This window comes from Spodoptera frugiperda, chromosome 15 (assembly GCF_023101765.2).
Source record: "Spodoptera frugiperda isolate SF20-4 chromosome 15, AGI-APGP_CSIRO_Sfru_2.0, whole genome shotgun sequence".
In the NCBI taxonomy this organism is placed as follows: Eukaryota; Metazoa; Arthropoda; class Insecta; order Lepidoptera; family Noctuidae; genus Spodoptera; species Spodoptera frugiperda.
In genome coordinates this window covers 13,822,753-13,848,143 of record NC_064226.1, presented here as the reverse complement: position 1 = coordinate 13,848,143, position 25,391 = coordinate 13,822,753, and the positions used below count along the sequence as shown (strand labels likewise).

Sequence of the window (25,391 nt, the reverse complement as noted above, 5' to 3'; positions counted from 1 at the left end):
ATGCCAAAATTCTGGTACACACAATATTCGCCTTTATAAACAATAACAATGACTAAATTTCATAATAAATTAGCTTACGGCGCAGGTAAACGTGGCCAGCCCTCTAAATTAATTAAAGTGCGAATTAGAGGTTCGTTCATAAGTGTACGGGAGATGAAATTGGGTTAAAATGTCGCCGGCTTGCTGCTTGTAATAATATGTTGGGAGCATCGAAGCCAACGACGTTCACAATGTTTGATTTTCCATTCTAATTGGCTAAAGTGTTATTAGGAATTAAATAAAATTAACTTTTCTGAAACATTTCCACTTCTTAGTAAAAATGTACAAATGACGCTACCAGCAGGCATTTTTTTTTACTAATAGTGCCTAACCTATTAATTCAAGAATCGGTGTTTAGTGAATAGTTCAACCCTCTGTAACCCTCATAACTAAGGGCAAACAGCGGATGTTCTGTATCAATATAGTTACTTTACAACCGCTATGGGGAATAAAATGCAGATTTTGACCTCAGCTAGGAATTATGTAAAAAGGATGACATAAAAGTGCTAAATCAAGATAATGTGTTTTATGAAACGTGTTGTTTGTGTATAGGTATCGAATATTTTGATATAGGACCTCGTATCGGCTTTGTAGATCCATCTTCGACTATAAAACCCTTACCCTCGGAATTTTATGGCGCTCTAGGGCTGATACGATGCATAGACGGAGGCACATTGAACTATGTTTTACTATCTGATATTAGAACTCTTTTGAAGACCTTACTGCCATGAACGGAAGGAATTGAAAGGTTGAAAGAGATAGTGATAGTGACATAATATTTTTGTGTTATGTGCTGGGTTTTTATTTTTTAAATTCCAATGGTTTTAGGAAATCCCTTTTATTTTTTTATCCATTTTCTATTAGAAAATATTTTTTTATCTAATCACCTATTAAGTGAAAGTAAAAGATTAGATAAAAAATAATTTAGGAATTCTTCCCAAAAGTCCTTCACAATCTACAAAAGAGTTTTTTCTGGAATCTTAACTGACTGACTAGATTACACTGTAGTCTCTTGAATGGTAATTGGACCAACGACCAAACACAAATTGATTACTGAACATAGTACCATAAGCTTGAAGTCTAGTTAAAAAAAAAGCTCAAATTACTTACCGTAATAACGTTTAACGGAGGTGAAGTATTCATTAGCGTGGTGGCGGGTCACCTCAAAGTTAAGCTGTGTCGTGTTACACTAGGTTAACTTTAAAACTGGCCTGATTAGTGTTAACTAGGGACTTTGTGGCTAACACTATGTTATTAGGTCATAGAGGGGAGTATCTATTGTCAGAGTAAAATGATACTTCAATCTTTTATATAGGATGTGTTTTTGATTGATTTGTCAACATTGATAGGTGTTTGTGTTAGAAATTGGTTTTACTCTATTGTAAGTGTTTATATTTGAATTATCATTATTTTATTGTATTTCATATTTAAAAACTTTGGTGGTGAACTTAAAATTAGATAGTACTGTGGATTATTTTGAGTACTTCTTGAATTGTATGCAGGTATTCTAGGATTAAGTTAGCCGAATATTAAAAATGTTCTGTGGTAATAAAAGAAACATAGTTGGCCGTAATTTAATTACCTACGCGACTCACAGTCTGTTCTCTATATAGAGTTAGGATAATTTAATTGGAAAAAGTGGAATTATGTATTTGAATCAAGTGCAAATTGTTAATTCATATTAATATGAGATCATAAAATAACGATTTCTCTGCTATCTACCCTAAACGCTTTCACCACCATCTTGTAAATACAAGCTTGAATTCTAACGTCGATTTCAGTTATCAAGATTATAATAACAAATTAAAACAAAAGGGGGAACGACAAAGTGAATTGTTAATCTTGAATTTAGTTGGCATTCAGTGTAAAGAGTGAGTGAATGAATGGTTCTCTTGGGAGCGAATGAGTGAAGCCGCTAAGTTTAATATTCCGTCGGCGGTTTTTGGTTTTTGTTTCTTTTGTTTGAAACCAGTTCTGTTTTAGGAACATTTCGTGCCTTTATCAAAGCTTGGGTTTATGGGATTGTTAGTTTTACTGTTATGTGTTAGTAGCTCGTTTCATTTCATAATAGTGTGGTAGAGGGAATCTTAATGGTCTACGTGGTGCCGTGAAACGAACGTGGAACATTTTAGAAATCTTTGTCATTGAGTAACAAAAATTAGTACGGTATATTAATTTTAATGTTCTGATAATTAAAAATGATCTTTGGTCTTTTGATAAGACTGCATAATCATTTCTAATATTTTATTATTTCATGTGTGGATCCTCACGAAATTCCTCCTATCTTGAAGACAATCATAAACAATACAATATTCGTAATAACACGAACGCAATTACATTTCGCACACGTGACGTCACAGCGGTTAATCCGTCAGCGAATAAATTCTTGTCTACGGCACCACCGGCAATTTATTCCTTGCTAAGTAATTCCCTCTGTTTTTCTTAATTAATCTGTCTGCATCTTCTGCCTGTCTTCTCCCCGACAGAAGTGTTTATATTATTATTATCCTGCTTTATTGCACGGAGTTATTTAAGGTGTTGTTTTAATAAAAACGCTGCTAATTGTGGCTACGTGGGTGGCATGCCGATTGTTATTTTTTCATTCTTGTTGCGCATTTTCTTTTGTTAAAAGCTTTGCTTATTCATGCCATGGAGGTTCACTTAAAAGTTACGATCATTATTGACGTTGTTTGGTTGTTAGAGAGTAATACATCTTGCCATTACAATATTAAATTTCCATCTGATTTGATTATTCCAATTCCTAAATCATATAATCGGAATATATCTCAATAGATCACGATATATAATATTCAACCACTCCGCTACCTACACAAATATTGAATCCAAACACGGAAATTATGCCTTTGTATAGACAAACTAATCAAATTTCCAATATTAGTGCTTAGAACAAACATGTTGCACCGTTTACATCCTAACTGGGTTCCCCCAGGGATGTCTAAGACAATTTACAATATTCCGCATTATACGTACCTACTGTCATCATACTCGTCCCAAATTCACGAACCTTTGAAGTCGGCTACATTAATAGAATATGAAATATACGTATTCATACCTATTCGAGATATTGAGTGTTTCATGCAAATTCAGTCCTATCTACTAAGGGCTGACAGTGCGATGAGATGGGTTTTCCAAGGGACGCGGCCCTATTAAGTATGCTTACGAATTGTGGTTTATTTGAAAATATTTAAAAGAAGAATTTAGATTTGTGCTCGTCGGCGTCGCGCCGCCATCTTGTTTTAACGGTTTTGTGGAACATTTTTGAAATGTTTAAGATTTTTCCTTGTCTTTGTTAAATTAACGAGTTTTAAAACTGGTTTCTGTTAGATTTCGGCACAAGTGGTATAGTTATTTAAATGACAAACAACAAGACGGGCTTTCCGAAGCGTAGAGGAGTTCTGCCTAACTGCCTAAGTGTTACACATTCACAGACCGACCGCAACTAAAGTAGTTAGTAGCTAACAGTACTTGTTTCTTAGTCAATCTCTTCAGGGCTTAAGTAAAATTTTGAAACTGAATTGAGTTAAATACTTAATATAAAATACATGTGATTTTTTGTTAGCATTAATCTTTTAAATCCTATTAGATGACGTGCTATATTACATAACGATTGAGCTTCTTAAAAATATTACTTATGACCTTGGTAGGTGTGGCAATATTCGCAGTTTTTCCATGTAAACGGGCGGTGACGACAGTTGATTAATAACTTGGCACATTTTAATGTCTTGTCGTCCCAAAATTGATAGATCGTTGACTAAACTACACCGATAGTGAAAAAACATCACACCAAGGAATGCCAGTACATAAACGGTCTCACTTTACTTAGTCTACACTTAAGATGTATGTACGGTGGCCCATTTACTTAAGTTACTCAAGTTGGCTGTTACTCGCGTGGGATGGAACACGTATTCATTACATTATAGGGATTGAACCTACTGACTATGGCAGGCTATAAATGTTTAGTATAAGACAGCAACAGTTTTGCTAATACATTTAGTACATTATCGAATAACCTATTATCGTTATTTGTCGAATAGCTATGTTGTGCTAACTTTTAGGGAAAGTTGGACAACAGGAAAGTGGCTACATTGCTTTCTGGAGAATTTATTCGAGTTGTATATTAATTAATTATTCATTCATCGGTTTGACGGAGGTAAGATTTATTCCTAAGTTTCAATTTTCCCGGAGCTGCGGACTACCAAGCGGTTTTACCGGGGCTCCAGCTCGAAAAGCAGTAGTAGGAACGGGGTAGTTTTTAGTAAGTAAGAGTCTGAGACTCCTTCTAACTACGCCCAAGGCGGGAGAAGTCATCGCATGATTTCCCCCATTAAAAAGAATGAAATGTTTCAAGTTCTACTAAAATTATCATAAATAAATTACTAGGTACATACCGAGAAAACGATAAACAAGAACATACCTAGAGGGTTCCCTCATAGCAAGTTATTGATATTTTCAAATCCTTTGTTCTGTGGCCCATGTAGTGTAATATCTATTCGATGAGTTGAACTACTCGTGTATTTATTATTGCGATTCGCTTGTTGAGTTTGTTTTATCTCTAGGTAAAAGAATAATGGAGAATGCTCTATTATTATGGCCTCTGGAATACGAATAGTTAGGTACTACATAATAAACTACTTACTTATAGGTGCAAAAGATATTAATGACCTCAGTTTATCACAGGCATCTGTGAGATATAGGTCTTCCGTAAGACTCTAAGTGCGTTTCCCAATAAACGGATATACAGTCCTCTCCGGTCATTTCACACAGACCAGATACATCAATGGAATAACTGAGACAAAAAACTTGGGCACGAGTATCAATCAGATAATCTAATTCCGATATTGTATAGACAGGAACAAACAAAACTTTTCTCTTTACAATATTAGGAGGCACAAGTTTATCGTCACAATGGAACACATAACAGTGATGGCCTAGACATTCGGGGAACGGGCGTACCTCGCCAACTCCGGCCCAAAACACGACGATTCTTACTTCCATACTTATTTCTCCCGAAGATATTCGACTTCTTGTTTCAATATTGCTCGTTTGGGATCCTTTTTTACGTCCACAAGTCCCCGTACTTTTTGTACGCCATTTGTCTTGCTACCAACAGTTTAAGAACAGAATCGAGCAATTTAAAGTTGAAATTTTGTTGTCTTTATCGTTCTTTTTTAGAAGTTTCATATAACGAAGTGAGGTTATGTTTGTTTGGAGAGTTGGGCAATGCGTATTACGATCGAGATGGCAGAGGTGTTTAAAGTTACAAAGTTATGTGTCGGTCTGTGGGGATATCTCCCGTATTTGTTCGACGATTTCTTGTATTGGATTTTAGTTTTACGTTGATTGTTTTATCACTTTAGATTTAGTGCTTTTTTTGTTGAGTATTTTGGGACACATTAAGTGTTGTGTCTGTCAATGAAAGCTGTCTTTTAGTATTTCATGATATTAGCCAATTTTCTTAAAATCACAGTGCCTTACTAATGTTCATCCCGGATACAAGTTACTAAATATAATTTATATTCAAAGCTCTCTCTTTAACTGTCCCAGGACAGTTGTACCAGCCGGTACAGATGTTATTGTATTACGAAACCAGCTCACGTTACCCACGCCCCAATACCCAAAACGAAACAACCCAAAATCTTTATCAGTCATTTTTGTCCCGAAACATTTGCGTCTCGAGTCTCGGCCAAACAAAACCGCTTGCTATATTTACCTTAAAGGACGCTAGGTGCTCGTAAAATGTATTTTATGATAAGTTCCGAAACCTGACCACCTGTATACCTTGGGTTGGCCATAAATTGCCATTGGTCTTGAAAAATCGAGAGCGGAACATTATTTTTTATTATAACCTCAGCTAGATAGCTAGTGGAACAGCATAGTGGGGCACTTTCCCCGGGATCAGGGATATTGTTGAACACTTGAAGCGGGATCCCCTTGGTCGTTAGCCGGGACTGTCGGTAGATAATAGTGATGTTGTCCCGGGGTAGTTTTGTTGCTGGATTTTTGTGCTGTCCCGTAATTACCTACGTTCTTTAAAGATTTATGCTGAGATATAAAAGTGAAGTTTAGATGGGTTTTGTTTAGTAAATGAAAGGTTTAAAGATAATTTAAGTACTAATGCATATTTAGAATCTTTAGTTTTTCATGAATTATGTTCGAAATGCACCTCTTTTATTTTAACCCTGTCGTTATTTAATAGTAATAGCTCAACAGCGATAATAGCATATGAATTGGAATGTCGATATTACATGAGAGTTAATTATTAACATGTAAAATATAGAAACTCAGTTTCTATTTATAACCACTTCAGTCCATTCTTGCCAAAATAGTATGATTCGTATGTTATTCCTTGCTCTTTAAAAATTATTATGTTATTCAATGTCTAGCTACATTCACTTTAATATGAAATACAGTAAGAAAATAAACTATATCTTCTGCACAATAAAACTTTATACACTTCTCGAGATTTCTTTATGTTCATAATATACTTCGTTATAAAATATATTGTACTATATTTTTCATATTAAACAATATAATGGGACTTTGTACTTAATGTTGCATTAAAGATATGCTGTATGGGCAATAAAGCGATTTGTTTTCGATGTAAGACTGTCGTTATGTTTATTATGTGAACATTTAAAGTTTCTAGAATGTGTGAGAAAATAAAACAGTACGTGAGAGTTTATTTACAATCAAAGGAACATATTTTATGTATTAGTTATGTTATGAATCGCGTGTTATATTGGGCGAGCCTATTACTACACATCAGACATAATTTCAGGCATCTGGCTATTAGTAACATGTACTTCGTAATACTTTACTTGACCCGTGATCGACCATGAATCCTTAGCTTGACAGTTGCTTTCACTCATGTGGTTCAACCAAAGAAGTAGTCAAGATCATTTTATCCACTATCAAATTCTTATTATATCTATTAAAACATTTCAATTTAAGAACACGTTTACTGGAGTGTGAAACGTACAGAATCAGAGCAAATCGGTATTGTACATATCATGCTAAACTAAACCAGTTTATCTTGGTCTCGCATTGTTTGATCTTTCCACAAATTTAACGGTCAGTTTATACTGGTAGTGTATAGTTTGATGTGTACCATTGTGTGTAGTGAATCGAAGGCGGAGGGAACTTGAGCATTGTTCGCGAGCACGACTTATCAAGTGAATTAATATTTGCATACACATAGAACATAGTTCAAGATGATAATTCCAGAATGTTCGTATGCAATATTAATGTCGTATATTCAATTGATTGAACAATGCTATGCCTTATTATGTTTGGGATTGAATGATCTGGGGTCGGAGTTGTTAGAGAATAATGAACTTTAGTAGCTTGTTATTTGATGAAAGATTGAGCAATGGTATGTTACTCATTGTCCTAATACTTACCAAATATTCACCCTCTACTATAAGGGACTCCTAACCTAAGTGATGGAAAGTAGGTGTTAGGTATATTGTATTTCTATGTTATTGTTTACTACCTTTGGGGATTAAAATACATAGATGTTATGTCATATTTAGTAATAGCTGTTGCCAGTGACTTTATTCGCGTAGCATAATGAATTCTGACAAAATTTAGGTTACTGATTTCTTCTAAAATAAAAATAGTCTAATTTACTCCTTAGTACAGCTAGGTAGCTGAGCGCATAGATTAGTCGCATGAAAATGTAAAAATATTGAAATGAATTGTTTAAAGGTCCATTCCAAGAGATCAACAAGGCCTTGTGTTTAAAAGTTCACAGTCACCTTAGAAACAGAGTAGTCCAGGAAATTAATTAATAATAGTAAATTAAATTGAATACAAAAACATGATTTGATTGCACAAAAAACTCAAAGGTTCAAAGACGAAAATTAATAAAAAAAAAACACTGAAAGACACGTCATGTCTTTGGGCGTAGTCGAAAAAAATATTCATTGAAGGTACCGTATTTTATTTGCGACACGATGGAGGTGGTAAAATGAAGAAATGTTGTAATGTGCTCACATCGTCATAATAGGTATCATAGGTAGGGATTATATTAGCGGTTGATGCCACGTGCACTTTATGGTCGTAATGTTACGGGTTCGGAGGTGACTGAAATTTGAATTTGAATGTTTTTCACGTAGGCAAGCATGTAGGTGTCGTTAGATTATAAAAATTGTTACATTTAGAGTATTTAGTTCCATTTATCTATCATAAAATGAGCGTTTCTTTTTAAATATGTAACCTTGTATATTCTGGTAATGTTATGAGATTATCACAATCACAATTATCACTTTTATGCCGCTACAAAATATACACCCACTTTTCACCGTTTGTGTTATAAGTCCCATGTAATAGGGGTTGAGCCTATTGCCATATACTGGGCACAATTCCAGACATCGTGCTATTACTGATAAAAACAGCTTAGTAATACTTTGCCCGATTCGGGAATCGAACCCGAGATCCCTTGTCCACTATTGACCACCCCGCCAACGAGGCAGTAAATAGATACTCAATACTAGTTAATTTCTAGAAAAAAGATATCAAGCATATTCGATACCCACAGAAATATTAAAAGCAGTTGACACCTCTATATATTTACTTATACGACTATACATACGAGGCAGAAATGTGATACATAATATAACTCAAGTATACTATAGTTAACGAGTCACAAATGACGTAATTTTGTCACAAAATGATTGTAACCGCGAGCTATTTGCAGTTTCTTGGCTGTTTATTGCTTAAAGTTGTTTGTTTCCATACAAATACGAAGGAGTACACACGTCGTTTCATGTTTTACTTTTATTATAGTTCATATTGCTTTTAATATTCAATGTGCATTATGTACAGGTAATAGAACGCAGTTTAATGTTGTTTGAGTTTAATGTTTAGAATAATGGAATGAAACTATAGGCTGAAGATAGTCCCATTGTGTTTTGAAATATCTAACATTTAAATCAGATATTTATTACAAACACATAGGGTACATATTTGAATATGTTTTATAAATGTAATCTGGCCTAATTTGCAGGGATTAAAACATAAAATTGTATCAAAGTATGTATGTCCATTATCTATATGAAAATAGCAGTCTGTTGGCACGTTTAGAACGGCAATTTACAGTGAACAATGCCCAAAGTCCCACAGCAAAGTGGACACATTGTACCCTAATCGAGTTATCTCTATATCAATAACAAAACAGGACACATTCACATAAAAAGGCTTTTATCGGTGTTTTGTAACAAAAGGCTTCAATTAATCCTATATTCTATAATCCCGGGACCGGAATTCTTCCGATATTGGCGGGATTTTTCGCTTTATCTGATCTTATTTCGGAATTTTATGGGGTCCCAAACTGGTATAGACGGGTATACATATATTTTTATTAAAACAAATATTTTAGAAAATTTCGCTGTGCTCCTGAGTCCTTTTATAAGATTTCAATGTTTTAGGCGACGATGCGGGAATGGTTTTATCGTATCAGACCTATTTTTTCCAGTCCGCGTTTTTAACGTGTCATCAGAACGTTTTGCTTTGTCCTATAAGACAGTTTCATGAATAAAATACACTATTTGCTAAACCAGTACTTTATACGTACATCTATTTACTTTACCTTTTTAGCAGTAGCAGAAGAAAATTACAAATACCAAACCTTACACATTTAATTTTCTACTAACCTGAAGTGAGCAACTAATAAACACGTTCACACGTAGCTAACTTCACTCTATTCTCTGTGGTATGGGTAAAATGGCCGCCCATGGTGACTCTGAGCGATGGCCTTATAAATTGTCACCGGCTGATATATTTTTTAATCCCATCCTGTTTTATTTACCCCATATATCACATGGGTGCGTGAGCTCTTTATAAAACGTAAATTTGTCAGCGTTGAAAGTAGAAAAAGTAATATACACAACTTTATAATGTGAATGATGATAAGAGTAAAAAGTAAAGTCACTCGTATTTTTATGTCATTTTCTTTGTTGTTTTGTATTCGGTCTGGTAATCGCAAATAAGAATGATTGAAGAATTGTGATTTCTTTCTCTTCAGGAAATGTATTATTAGGTTTTTATATCTGGAATCGTTGATTGAGTTTATTCGGGATGAATTTATTATTACTACCCTATAGAGCTATAAGGCAAAAAGTTTTATATACCCTTATCTTTTAAGATACCATTGTACTCGGATAATGTATTACATTGTATTTCTTATTTTAACCATATGTGGTAGCAAACTCACAATGAACACTCCTTTTTTCAATCCATTTTAATATGTTACGGTTTTCAATGTAGTAATAGCTATTACTCTTACCCCGCCCATCGACCATCTGTTTAAGTAGTTTAAGTGCAATATATCCCACCCATTACCACAAAACTTTAACAATTCTTCGCACAACTTTAAAATCCCGTAATCCCGGAATATTGGAAATTGTTCCCGGGGCGGGAACTTGATAGTTTAAACAAGCTTATAATATTTATGGCACCTACCTATAAACTTTAAAATATTTACCTAAGAGGCTAGTAGTGATTTATTTTTAAAATAGTTTTAAACTTAAGCAGCTGATGCTTCCTTACTTCTTAGAAATGTTACAATTTGAACAAAAGGTACTTATCTTCAAGTGTAATGTAGTAATGCAGTTTGTTGTTGTTGTTGTTGACTAGTTATTTTACGATATCACATGACACCCATTTTGTTGAAAACAAATAAATTCATTCCTACATACCGCACCCCATTTCAAATTCCATTTCACTACCACTTTTAGTATTAATTAAAAGTGTAAAATTTAACGACGAGGTTTTAAAGTAAAATATTAAGCACCATTTACCTCCCTTTGACCCACACATAAGACAAGAAGACCACATAAAACAAACAATAAATTACTAAGTAATTAAAATTCAGTCCAGTACACATTAGAATTAGGTTTATTTTAGTTTAAATAGCCTGTTTTTATCCCGGTCCCTAACACACAGAGTTTTCTAACACAAATATGGAAATGAATTTAGGAAACTTGAACTTTTCACTGTGAAGTTTACATATGAATTTGATTCGAGGTACGAACATTCTCTGTGTGTGTACAAACCTACTTGAGATTTCAACTGCTCGCTTTGTTCCATATGAAACGATTTGAACGACGGATTTTTTGCTCTAGAGTTTTCTCAAAGGTTTATGAACGATTAGGGACCATTATTGAATACGTCTATCGAATCATTACTTCGCAAAATTGGATTAACCTATTTCATCAACAAAATAACAAAGATTAATAAAAATAATATAACGAAACAAATAAGTTTTCTATCAAAACGTAAACCCCTCACAAATCCCTATTCAATATGATTGGCAAGTGAAATTAATAAACTTGTATTTCGATTTCGAGCAGACAGTATTGTCTCAGGCATAAATAATCTGTGAACAACTATTTTCAATTTAAAAACATTGTAAGCCGTCCCTGCGTCGGAGGGGATGATAAAATCGATTGAGGGTACAATAGCTCTTACTGTGGCGAGATGTGAAGGGCTGGGGTAATATAGTAGCGACAGTTCGGATCTGGATACGGTTAAAGATATACGGTTATTACTATTATGAAATTGTTTTCTTTTAAAGTAGTAAGTAGTCGTAACTTCTTCCAAATACGAAATTATTTTGATACATTTAGATCGGTTGCGGTTACGGGTTTAACAAATTTTAGATTAGGTATCCAATAGTTACTTTCGGTATATTTTTTGAGGAGATTAGTAAAATTCAAATAACTTACATTAACAAAAAAGTCTTATTTCAATTAAACCCACATCCACAACTATCAAAAACTAATATCGGAACCGGTTCCAATTACGAACGCGAAATAATTTCAGAACCGGTACAGTTTCGGTTCTAGTGACGGGGTTTCTAGACATCACTAGTTTAAGGGACAAGAACCACTAGGCTGATGCCACGTAGCAGCCAAGTGCTGAGATATTGTGAGCCAATTTACTTTACAAGTGGAAAGAATGATAGCGAATTTGAATTTAGATGCGGTGTCGAGTAAAGTTGTAGCTCAAGTTCCGATAGTGTGACTTGTTGGAACCGAATCTGAATGTGAACACTTGAACTTGATTGAATTGTGGATTGTCGAACAAATGTAGTTTTTTATATTATTTGCTCCGATTGCCTGGTGTTTGATCGTGGAATGTGAATGTTTTTTGTTTTTCAAAGACTATTTTGTAATTGTATTGTTTTTAATTAATTGTATAACGTAAATTCAAGCTTTTTATGCTCTAAAGTGGTCTGAAAATTAGCAATAAATGGAAGAAAACAATTATTTTCTGTATTGTCTAATGTCAAATGAAGTTGTATTTTTATAAAGTAACCGTGCACAGAGGTTTTTAAAGTCAAGACATCTGTGCTCGAGAAGTAAAAGAAAATATGTTTTCTTCGTAAATTCTATACTTTAGAAAACTTTAAGTTTTTAGAAATAGTTACTGGAATTTCAGAAAATTTCTCTCTGGTTTTTCTGTTCTTTCTCAGTGTCCAGAACCTAGCTAAGTCACGATTTCAATTTATGTAATTGAAAATTATTTGAGCATGAAATATTTTTCGCTTTACAACTAGTAGTAATTTTGAACTTATTTCAAGGAAAAAGCTATCCTTAAAAATAATTTTATCTTACAGGAATGTGAAAAATGTATGTTAGAAAAATATTCCAACTGATTCAATAATATAGATTCTTACTAGTAAGAACATTAAAGTCAAACAAAAAAAGAACACCATAAAGCAAATCTAAATTAAAATCACGAAAAAACACAAATCAAAATTCCTTTAAAGCAGCTTTAAAACCGTTGTATTTCACGTCATTATTATCGTAAACACGAAAAACTGCAATATAAAACCGAACAGCCGTTCTAAAGCGAGCCAAAGGAAATTATAAAGCTAACCTTATCAAACGTACACATAATTATGCACGTAAATGTAAAATACGGGCTCGATAGCGAAGAGGAAACGGCAAGGACTTGTTTATGTGACCTGAGACAGCAATCCAATGCACTGCAGTGCAAAATAAATACCGCCGAGATATGCGGGGCTAAATAAATCTTAAGGTACTGAGAAATGCAGTGCTGCTAACCTGTGTAAATTATTCATTCGGGGAAGGCATGCATCTTGCATGACACGCTTTTGTTTGAATGCGCCTGCTTCCGATGTCTCACCTTATTTATAAGATGGTGGACGTGAATAATTGTCTGCCTTGCAGTGGTAGCTAATGGTTACATCTAGTCAGATAAATTATGTACAAGTTTTGCTTCTATAGTTGTTAAAACAATTCATTTATTAGTTTCAGTTTCAAATGTCGGTATTCCATAAACACGCAGCTAATTAGCTAGTATTCAGTAGCACTTAATAACATTGCATTTCCGAAATAGTTTTGGCACATAATGGAAACGTACTCTGCTTGTTATTCGCTTGTAAATGAAGCACAATAAAAACGTACAATGAAATAAAACATTCTCCTTTTTGATGTCCCTCATGTAAATGAAAAGTTCTTGGAAATTTTCATATTCAAAATGTTTCCTGCATTTTCTTTTACCATATTAAAATGTGAATCAACGAGGTATGTTATTAAAATGCACAAAAACAAAAGACACGGTAACAATTTCTTGCTTAATTAAAATAGCGCTCCAGGAAAAAAGGTAAAAGAGGTTTCCTGTCAAGTTTAAGCCAATTCCTTTTACCTGGACGTCGGAACTTTAATAAATTAGGGCTGAACCGTGTAAAACCGCAAGTAACCGTGACGAGTCACCCCCAGGGGTGGTAATCATGACTTCGTTCTTAAAGACTTCATTGAATTATTTTTAAAGTCCATAAAGGTTGTGTTTTTCATTGTTGCCCCATTTTTTGGAAATGTTTAATCTTATTTGTTGTTTTGCTTGCGGGTTTAAATCGATTTATGTTCACTGAGGTCTGGTTTGTGTATTTTTGTACAAAGAAGAGATGTACATTTGCGTAAGTAATTAATAACAATATTTTTTCGGGCGCGACACAGTATTTATTTTTAATTTGTTTCCATCTCGATAAATACTAACCTGTGTAAATATACTAGCTGAAATAGTGTTGAAGTATCGTACAATAGTTACATAAAATATAAGCATCAACTGTCTGCCTGTTAGACACGTTTCACCGCGTCAAAATTAGACATCTCAACCCGGATCCATTTCAAAATGCCACCTGTCCGTATCGACCTCATCTGTCGGACGCAGTACGTCTAAATGCTCCCCAACTCTTGGTCCGACGCCTCCCTAAGATCACCTGCCACGATACGCTCAAAGGACCAAACAGCCTGATATGATACGATACGACCTCAGGGAAAATTCCTCGGAAAAATTCCCTCTTATCCGATACGCTGTCTTTTGTTGACTGCGCTCTTATAAAGGACTCTTGCTTGAACAAATATGTATGTATATGAGGACAGATATAAAGGAAGTGATTCTGTATGCTTGCCTGCCAATTGGGTGGAGATGATGCATAATTTTATTGGGAGTTCTTTGAAGATTTTTTTATTTGGGGAACTATAAGATAATGGCAGTAGGTTGATACGTTTTCAGTACTTGCAATAGTCTAGTATGATACTCGGTCAATCGTAAAAATGTATGTATTGTTGTATAATTAATATATTCCAGTACAAAAAAATGTTACGAAATTCAAACAATTTAGTTTGCAACTACAGCCCGCATATTGTTAGCTGGCTTTTTGAACCTCGAATTGTTTGTAAATGTGAGGTTTTCGCTTTTTAAACATACATGTTTATATTCTGTTATGTCACCGAGAAGTAATAATTTTGCAATATCCCATTTACGTTGAACAAAGGAAAGGGATGCGCAGTTTTATTAATTAGTAACTACATCGGAGTCTAGAATTTCCTTAATTGAACCGATATAGAACGTATATAGAGGAACTGAAAGGAAGGTCGAACTAGGTTGTTCTAATTGCTCCCGATCAAATTAGAAAGGGATACACCCTGCATAATAACAACCAACACACAGTTCCACACACTGGAATTGTGTTAAAGTTTAATTCCTTCATTGTTTAGTCGTAACAGAGTTAGATACAAAATTAGATATGATTTGCTATTTTGAGATAATTAAAGTTTGTAACGAAATTATTGGGTAATCAAATAACACAAATACACGTGGCCTTAAAACGACATTCATTCAGTAGAACCTTCCGATTGGTTTCACTCCATCAATCTTTAATACATTTTAAATCAAGCCGTAGTCCAAAAGTAGCCGTCTTCTCCGAACCGAAGGCTACTTAAAAAAAGATTCGAGATTTTTATACATTTTGACAATGGCAGCTTGTATTGGCCTTTCACTGTCTCGAACGTAGCGTCGACTAACTTAGCCATTCTTTATTATTTAGAATTGACGTCTCTTGCCTCCGCCTGTTCATTCAAAAGTTTATTTTAAGAGGTCGTATTCTTGTTGAAAGTTTAGTTATTTTAAGCGATCTATGCGCTGTGTTCGAAAATGGCTGTTTTTTTAACACAACTTTAAAACTGTTACTTGTTTCTTTTCTCTTTTGCTTTGATTCCGGAATAAATTTACATGTACTCTGTTCTTTTCGCCGAATTCTTTGTATTGAATGTATAAAAATGTATGTAAATGATATTTAAATAAAATACCAGTTCATTTATTACACCTACAAATGTGAGAATAATAAAATTCCTCGGTAAACAAACATGGTCCCAAGGACATGCGACCAGCCGTGACAAAAGTGAGGTTAAGAGCGAATATTGCGTTCGTCGCCAGGAAACTTCCAAAAAACATAAATAAATACTTTGCCAACTTACATCGGAGACAAGTGTCGCCGATTTCCTTGAAGACAAACACTACACGATAAATCTCGGCCACTTCAACTCGCAAATTCGTCTTCCGAAAATATTTTCCCGCGCGCCGCCATCTTGCCAGTTATTGGCCATAAAGTGTCCCGTGTCTATGGTCGTACGTCTGAGGTAAACGGGCAAAGGTCTTTCATATTACGGCCTATGTTATTTTTTATTACTTTGTGAGTTGGATATTGTTGTTAATGTGTGTTTTGTTTTTGGTTTACTACGAATGGATTTGACGTGAATAAAGGTTGTTACGTTTTATTGAAGCATTAGGGTGAAAGGTTATTTATTTTGTGTTTGATTGATGTTAAAAGTCTTCTAAAAACAAGTTTTTTATGTTTTATTGAGCATAAAATGGTAGTAGGTACGTTATTTAATCCGTTTAATTAAGTATTAGTAAAGTTTGGCTAGAATCCCAATAAATTTCTTGTAACATTAACGTAAAATCCATCCATTATGTTTAAGTATTGTTCAAAAACTTTCGAATCCCGTCGGCATTGAAGGCTTGTCCCGGGATTTACCTAATTGCTTTGTTGATCTTATTCGTATTTTATTTATACTTGCCCCTTTATAATTCGCCAATAAGTCGTGGATCAAAAGATTGGCTTGCTTGTGTGTCTTTATGAGTTCATTTATTGTCATGGTAATGTTCGTGGCGCTGAGGTGGTTTCATACTCCGATACTGTATTTAGGATTGAGCGTTATATTTTATAGGGTAATGCTCATCATTTTTATATGAAGACATTGACACTATTGTATTGGTGTGATGCAAGTTTTGTACAGAGATTGACTGGTGTATTACAATAGAAGTGACAGGTAAATGTCTCAAAATTTAGGATTCTGTAAATACAAAGATAATTGATTTCATTATTAATAAAGAAATACGTGAAAATAATAACGTAGAACTGTAAAACTTATACATATGTTAGTAAACAAGAATTGTTCATATAAAAATATTTTTCATTTAACTTTAGTAAGAGCAATAACCATTTCCAAGTGAGTTCCCTTCGCGCTTTCTCAAAGTACTAATGCATTTTTCAACCTTTTCATTCGCACTTTATTACCTTGAAATGCTCAAGAAAATAGCGAGGAAACTAACACGTCTCATAATACATTCTGAGCGTGTAATACCTCGAGTATTGCGGTAGATGGCAGCACCGCGCATGTTGAGGGAGACCACTCACTATCATATTATTACTCACGATATTAAAAGACATATTTTGTCTTTTTCTTCATAGAATATGTAGGAGGATTTTTATAAAATATGGTTCCGGAGGAGCTTGGATATTGTTGTGTAAAATTTAAGTAAAATTGTGGATGGCTGTCCCAGTAAAGTTATCCTTGTTTTGAGATTATCTTGTGATACATTTTCTCTTTAATGGACATATATTGTGTAATAGGTCACTATATTTTGAAGAGATTGCCATATAATATACAACAAATAGAACAGTGACGAGAAGCAATGTAAAAACCATTAAGAAGTAATTAATTGTATTCAGTTAGACGGAGACTCCATGCCCTTACTCCATCCTTTACTAGGTATTAACTAAATCTCTTTGAAATATACCCCAGTTGAGAACACTACGCTCAATATACAAGGAAGCACTATCCCCTTAAATATGTATAAGTCAAGGATTATGTTAAAACCATACCCAAAACTTATTGCGACAAATCCTAGACCTTCAAAACTATTTTAGACACGATACAAGCAAAACACGCCCTTATGCCGCTTATGCATAAAGAAACCTATGTGATCCGGGGATTTTGTACACCCCTTTTCATTATAACATGGCCCAAAGTCATTAATCATGTACTTATTTAAAGACTTAATTGTAAAATTTGTCGGACCTGTGCCTCGCTTGACGGGAACCTCTCAGACTCTTAAGGATATTGCGAAATAATTAATGTCACAAAATAATGTATGGACCCACACAAATGGCTTTGGGAAATGAATTTTTGAGATGGATCAGAAGTTTAAGATCGTTACACGTTGTCGTATTATTGACTTTGTAATAATGGAGTTGCGTTTAAATTAATTGGAAAAGTAAGTATATTATAGACTTCATTAATTTATTGTGTGATATTGGATGTTAATGTATGTATTAGAAAGTAATAGAAAGGCTAGACATTGATCGCAGTAAAGATATACTTTTATAATAACTATTGTGAGACATACCAAAACTAAGAGTCACTCTGGGACTCGAAACTAGTACAGCCTTTCTCTATTAATGGACGTGATTAAACTGCGATTTTTAGATAACGCAGTAAAGTTGGAATTAATGAAAACAAAATAATTTGGTCTCATAAGTATACTTCTAGTGACACTGATTATAAAATACGTTACTGTATATAAGTATAACATATATGCAACTACAAAACTCTAAACAAACAAATACACAAATAAAATCTTTATTGCATAAACGTTATGTACAAAAATTGAATGAGTTTCAAAATGTTTGGATACTGCAATAACTGAAGATATTGAGTCACTTGGCACATAATTGGAGCATGTTCCGAATGAATGAACTTTCAATACGACTTTATAGCTATTTCCTTGCATATTAATATTCTTTCTGTACAAGTTTCTTTTATGAATATTGTTTATAAGAATTTTAATGTTTTGTAATGTAATTAGGCAGTTTATAAGAAAAAACTGTTTCGATTGTGTTGTCGTTTGTTGGGGTGATGCCAAGAGTAAATGGAGATTTTGATGTTGAAAAATTATAGTAAACTGTAAATAAACCATAATAAACGAATAGTAGCTTAGTACTAGCTGTTACTCATGTCGTCGGCTTGTCAATCAAGGTAGAAATATAGCCATTACCTATTACGAACCTTTCAATTATCTCCATATTCAAATAAACTTCCACATAATGCTTCATTGTGACATGAAAGTAAGACCAACCAACACACTTACGCATTAATTTAAACATTTTTAAATTAGTTTAAATATTGACTGATTTAAAATATAAATAAATACCCGAACATCTCGAATTCCAGCAACTATCCCAATTAAGGGAACAACACTGTTAATTGCAGTTGCAGCGGTTAACCGTCCAAATTACATGTCTCCCAGACTAAACACACATTAACCAGTCGAAAGCGTATTTTGAAAATAGTAGTTTTGTTCTTTGTTGTAATGGAGTGTTAGAACTAAAACAAAGGATTGAATGAATGAATTTTGGATTTTAATAGATTAAAATCTTCTTAGTAATGGTGTTATTTAGGTAATTAGAAAAATTCTGTGTTGAGCGTTATAATGTTTCTGCATTGTCCTCACATATATAGACATTGGAAAAAATTATCACAGAAATTGTAAACATGTATTTTTTAAAACAATAATGAATGAAGGTTTTTGCTCGTTCTTCTCCGTTCGAAGCTACACTTTGGTATAACAGTTATGATATATTTATTAATGAACATGCACTATTAACATTACATACATACATTGTTTATGCACCTCTACCTCAGTCGACATAATGTACTCTTTATATACAACCGTTCAGTATCAATCGATATGTATTATGGCAATACACGTTCTTTATCACATGGGACTAATAAAGTGACTCATGAAAAATATTGCTAAGCACTTCTCTCTCTGCTCACACCCTGAGGGACTCATAGACGTGTCATATATGCTTATTTTATTTTAAGCCTATTTGTGTTAGAAATAAAGTTATTTATTAGTTTATTGTATATCATATATTGTATTTTAGGAGCAACGTTCAATAATGAACTGTGGACAGTAGGCGTTATCGCAAGACGCTACTCCTTAGAGACCTTTGAGTGAACTGAAAGATAGGACACAATATTGTGCTGGCTAGTACAATGTTGTAATATTGCTTATTCTATATAAGTATAAATAATATAATTTCATTTTTGGCTTTGTTCGAAGGACTAAGAAAAGATAGTGTAATCTCTATCGTGCGACAAAATAACTAGATTAACTAAAAATCACGGTTTGCGCTGCTCATGATGAAAACCCCCTTTGTGACCCGACACTAGTAGAGCTTTTCTCCATTGATGTAAGTGAGTAAACCGTGATTTTCTAATTAATATAGTGTATCCATCATTTATAGTGTTTCTCATTATTACATAGTTAAGGTTCCATGGTTTCACGAAGTCGTTGAATTTCAATACCCAATTTTTGCACTGATCAGTAATAGGTAATAAAATCTATAATATAAAGTTATATCAGCAAAGTTCTTTTCGAATTAAAAAGAAATAAAGTCTTTAATTTTCACAACTTCATCGCTCTTTTATACGAATCTTGGTCTTCGATGAAAAATGGCATGGTGCCACCCAGCCTTTATGATTATAATCTCAGTCAGAGATAGTTATCGGCGAGACAGATTGCATCACATTAATCTTAGTTAGCGATGAATGAGAGTCTGTATAAAAGAGCCGTCATAAATGATACCTATCGACGCGGATACTATGGAACGTTCACTGGTCGACGTTTAGTCACTATCTCGCCTGGTGGTAAGCGATGATAATTTCTCATGTTTTGGGGTAATTTTCGTTTTTTAGATCTCTTTAGTGGTTATTTAACAAGAAACTGAAACATTTAATCATTCAAATTACAGCTAAAAATTAAAGAAAACCAAATTTTGATCTTACTACTTGAGTTACAATTAATGTAACCTCACGAGTATATATTATCAACTATAGATGTTTCCAGTTCCTTTGAAAAATACTCAAAGAATGCACAAACGCAAATGATTGATTGAGTCAATGAGTTTTCGATATTTCAAGGATCTTGGCTAATGACAAGCTCCTTAAAATATCTTTCTCATGAGGATCTTTATAGATCCCATGAAAGAGCATTTTTACCTTCCAAATTACAGTCACCATACATCCTGCCATTACAAAGGAGGTCCCATCTCTCTACTCTTATCTTTTATTAAAAAGCCTGTTTAACGGACCGTGCAAAAATCATGTTCTAATGTCACCAGGCCTATTACAAACTGAACTTAAAAATAATGACGATAGAGTTTATTTTTGTTGTACGTCTAACAAAATTTAAATGCCTCCATCGACTCGTAATTAATGTGCTATGAGTTTTGAACTATTCCCAGATCAATCTCACTGTTTATTATGGAGATTAATAATTTATGAAAATGTTCAATACTTGTTTACTACATGACTATTTGAATATGTAATTTTAGTACTTACTATCTTTGTAATATTAGGGAGTTAAAGTCGTTGTCGATTAAAGTATTATTTTGTTATAAAAATTGTTATTTCTCTTTCTGTCCATCCTGTTGTATACAAAGCGTAATATTGTGATGTCTGAAAATGATATTATGTTACATGTAGCATTGTGACAAGTGTGGTTACAGAATCATATATCACGAACAAACTGACGTGAACGTGTCCTGCCATGTCTTATTAGGTGTTTGTCGTGATGGGGGAAAACATGTGGGTAATGGTATTTTAGGTGCTTAGGGTACACAATATAAATTATATATAGTAGCAGCGAGACAATCGCTTCGTCGTGTGTCGCGGAATGCTACTCATGAATGAGCCTCTAGCATTGCTTAATTCTAGTCGAGTTCTTCGACAAACAGTTACGGGAGTACCAGCTTGGTAATATAAGAATTAATACAATATAATTAGTTTAGAAAGAAGTAGGTTACGGTTTAACTTTACAACTACATTTACTGGAGCTTGGATCTATATTCATTTTCGGCAGAAACTTTATAGAAGTAATGTCAAAAAACGATTTTATGGTAAGGAGTTTGGATTGAGATCGGTTATTCAAATCGGCAGCTAATCATCTCTTTCATGATATCCAATCCATTTATGATAAAGATATAAGATAATAGAAGTATAAGAAGTAATATTTGTAGCTAAACATTCTAAAAACCAAATCTGTATATAAAGCAATTTAGACATTTATATGAGTATCAACTACAAAACAGAAACTGTCATACAAAAACAGTTGAATACACTTATATAACAGAATTAAAGACAATAGTTATCGCTACAATACGTGAACAGTTTTTATGATTTTCCTGTGTACATTATATTCCATTGTCTTCCTTCTCTTTCCTACATCGTTAGCTTAAAGCCTCGTATACACTGGTATCAGTTTACTGACACTCAACATGTTCGACAGTGTTGCTCAACATCATTATGTTGTTGCGACGTTGCCAGGCGACAACATAAACTATGGGTTGTTGTTCGGTGCAGCATATAGTAAAGCATCAAAGGTTATCCAGTGGAGAAGTAGATAGTGTCTATCAACTACGTCTCTAAAACAAGTGGCGCTCAAATCAACATTGTTCTTTTGGCAGGCGTCTATTTTGAGTGAAATCATGCCTAGATGACAATGTTGCTAAACAGAAGTTCTACGCTGATTTTTAATTCATAGAATAATATGTAGAGCAACTTGTCGCGCATCAAATGTAGCTCAGTGGATATGATGCTTTACCTTCGTGCTATGTTCTTGTCTCTTCGTAGCTTCGTAGCACGGTAGTTGCGCAGCACCGTAGCGACGTAGCGCGTAGCGTATGCAAGATAATTGACAGTTGCTTTGCAATGTTTATTGAAAGTCATTCAGAGACAATGTGAAATTATTATGTAATTGTTGCTTTTATTAAATTCAACTCAAATATCGGTTGACGAAGGCCCGGGTAATTCTTATTTACTATAAAGTAAAAGGCTGAAATCAGAAGTACTGAACAAAAAGCTAAAGCCGTAACAGTAAAAAAACCAAACTCACAAAACTTATTTGATATGCCATAAAATTGGACAGTTTCATTGCACCTGAATTTACTTAGCAAAAAGCATTTCCGACAAAATCCAATAGTGACACTCAAATTGCTACGCCGTAGCCTCTCCGTAGTACATACGTAGCAATCCGCTACGAGCTACGCGCGACGTGGGCAGGTATAATCGCTACATTTTTCAAGCGCGCGGTCAGGGTTGTCAACGTTGCCTTTTAACGTTGATTAGTTTTTGTGAATGTTGCTCGAAACTGACGGCCCTGCGTGCTTCCACTATTTCGTTGATTGCGTTTGCAGTAAGCGATTTCTGTTCAGCCACATTGCAGGATTTAGTTTCAGGCTATTGTTCTGTGGCGGATTGTTTCAAGTTTTTTCAGTTTTGAAGTCGCTTTCAGTCGGGATTTATAATTCGTTTTGCTAGTTTTGCTCTCGCGTGTTCCATGACACATGCATTGAAAAGTAACAATTGGATTTTCGCGAGTTCCAGTTTGTTTTAGTCAGAACTTGCTCGCTTTATTGTACAGTATTTTAAATAATTTCTCGTCGTCTGTCTCTGGTACTAATAAATCTCAATAAAACAGCACAGAGTTTCATTAAGCACACCCGTGCATTAGCTACATCAGCGCTATAGTAAAAATAATTAATTAAACCCCCCTTCACCCCTTCCCCTTGCCTCACCCCCCACTCACCTCGTTAGCAACACAGATGTTCTATTTAATATACAAGGTGTTACAGAAAGGGTGTTACATACTAGGGCATGGCTTCTTTAGGTCGTAACAAACGATAATTATGACAAAGATTTTTAATTATGTATCTGTATGTAAATGAAATTTATGACAACATTTTCCTACACCAACACTAAAAATCTGAACTTTTCTTTTAATAAAACAAGTACTAGACTAAATCAGCTAATTGGTGTCAACGAACGAACGACAACTTTTTTATGATTGAAGATCCGAAAAGTTGTTGACCAGCACATATTAATTCTAGAATCATTTTGAGCTGAAATTCGGTATAGTAGTTTTATAAAGCTGTATTTTTTTCATCTAGAAAACAGTTATATGGTCTTCGTACCACCCTGTAGAGATATTCATGACATTTAATGATAGTTCTGATCGACTGCTCTCTGACTCGCTGCTACGGCGTAGCTGTCAATGCTACGGCGTAGCACCCGTAGCAAGATGTGGTTTGTAGAGTAAACATGTGTTAATTAGTGTTTTGTTTGTATTAATTTGTAGTTAGAATAGTGAAGGTAATGTATGGTAGGTACTTTGTTATTTAAATTAGGAAAGATTCATGCAATTGTAATTAATTAATCGGTAGTGAGAAATAATATACAATCAAAAATACTTTATCAATATTTTTAAAAAATATATAGAAGTTCGTACAATATATATAGAACATAGAACATAATCGGTAAAAAGGGTGTGTTACATTGTGTGTACTTTAGCCTTAATTCACATCGCTATGACATGTGTCTCATAGTTTACTACAAAACATAGAAAATTGCAAAGTTAAGATGTTTTCTCAAGCAACTCAAACTTTTCAATTCTGACAACGTCCTTTATCTTATTTTTCACTCGCAAACAGCAGAAAAGCAAACAGTATCACATATTAATCCATTAAACTCTAAAAGGAAAGTAAACAAAATATCGATTTGAAGGTAACACTAACCGTTGGCTGGTGAGTTGCCAAACGTGGTAGAATAATCCGAACGGTTTGTTGAACAAACGCTAACAATATCAAGTTATACACACTAAATGCTAACGACATTAAAACCGACTAGACAACACCAAAACTGACTTCTACTAATTAAATTTTATTTCCCCTGTTACCCAAACACGATTAGATACAACAGATTGCTGTACATTGCTGGTTTTGTTCGGGGTTTTAAAGTTTGAATTGTTTTTGTACAGCGTTGGATTGTGAAGCGTTCGTAAGTTCGTAATCCAATGCTGCATTATCGTTTGGATGACACGTCTGTTGAAGCAGACGTGCCGCTTTTAGCGTTTTGGGAATGTGATGACTTAGTCGCTTTTTGGAAATTTCATTTAACTTACATTTTCTGAAATATCATTTCAATCTTTAGAGTCTTTATGTAGTACTTTTTAACATTAAAATATTTTTTTGTTAAAGAAATAAAGATTGTACAAAACTAGTAGTTTTGCATTATGCTATTTGAATACAATATTCAAATACAGTGTAGTTTCATACTCATATGGTTAAAGTCTCCATAGACATTGTGGTCGACAACTTGCTAGTCGTTGACTCCGAAAGTAGCTTGTCTACTTCCCCCCCGTAATGGAGCGATACTGGCAGAAGAGAGTATTCGCCAGATTACTGGCAGTCGTATTCTCTATAGTTTGGACCGTTTCCTTGAGCGAGGCTCCGTTGTTATGACGCCGTGATCCTTTATACGTTATTTTGTAGCCGTAGTTGCGGAAATTAGCTGTGAATTTTGAACGTGGGAAGTTAAGAGAGGCTTATGCTGTTATTTTCCTGTGTTTGCCTTTGAGATCATTTTATTTTTAAACGATATAACACTTGAAGGGTGGAAGATTTTACGAAAGGTAAAGCTAGGTTAAGGAAATTTTAATTGCGCATTTTTAGTAAATCTCAAGCAAGGAAGACATACAAGAAATACGTCAAAAAACTTAATCAATCAAAACGCTACTCAAATTCCCACCGTTTGAAAAAAGTTTTGTTCTTAAATTCCAGCTTGTAATTAGGTATAATTAATTCCTTCCCAAGTTATTGGTAAATCCTTCGCACT

The 25,391-nt window shown here is 34.1% G+C and overlaps 2 protein-coding genes and 1 long non-coding RNA gene across 7 annotated transcripts in view; 2 read left to right on the top strand and 1 right to left on the bottom strand.

The window, feature by feature from the left end:
• The window catches only part of LOC118271171 (neuronal acetylcholine receptor subunit alpha-7), a 100,637-nt gene that overhangs the window by 22,070 nt on the left and 53,176 nt on the right, over positions 1-25,391 (top strand). The gene's annotated exons all lie outside the window — the stretch shown is intronic.
• The window catches only part of LOC126911462 (uncharacterized), a 49,701-nt gene that overhangs the window by 2,266 nt on the left and 22,044 nt on the right, over positions 1-25,391 (bottom strand). The window lies entirely within an intron of this gene.
• LOC118270005 (uncharacterized) overlaps positions 21,826-25,391 on the top strand; it is a 226,449-nt gene continuing 222,883 nt past the window's right edge. The window contains exon 1 of the mRNA XM_050698637.1: positions 21,826-21,830. The gene's annotated coding sequence lies outside the window, so the exon portion shown is untranslated. The remainder of the gene's footprint in view (positions 21,831-25,391) is intronic.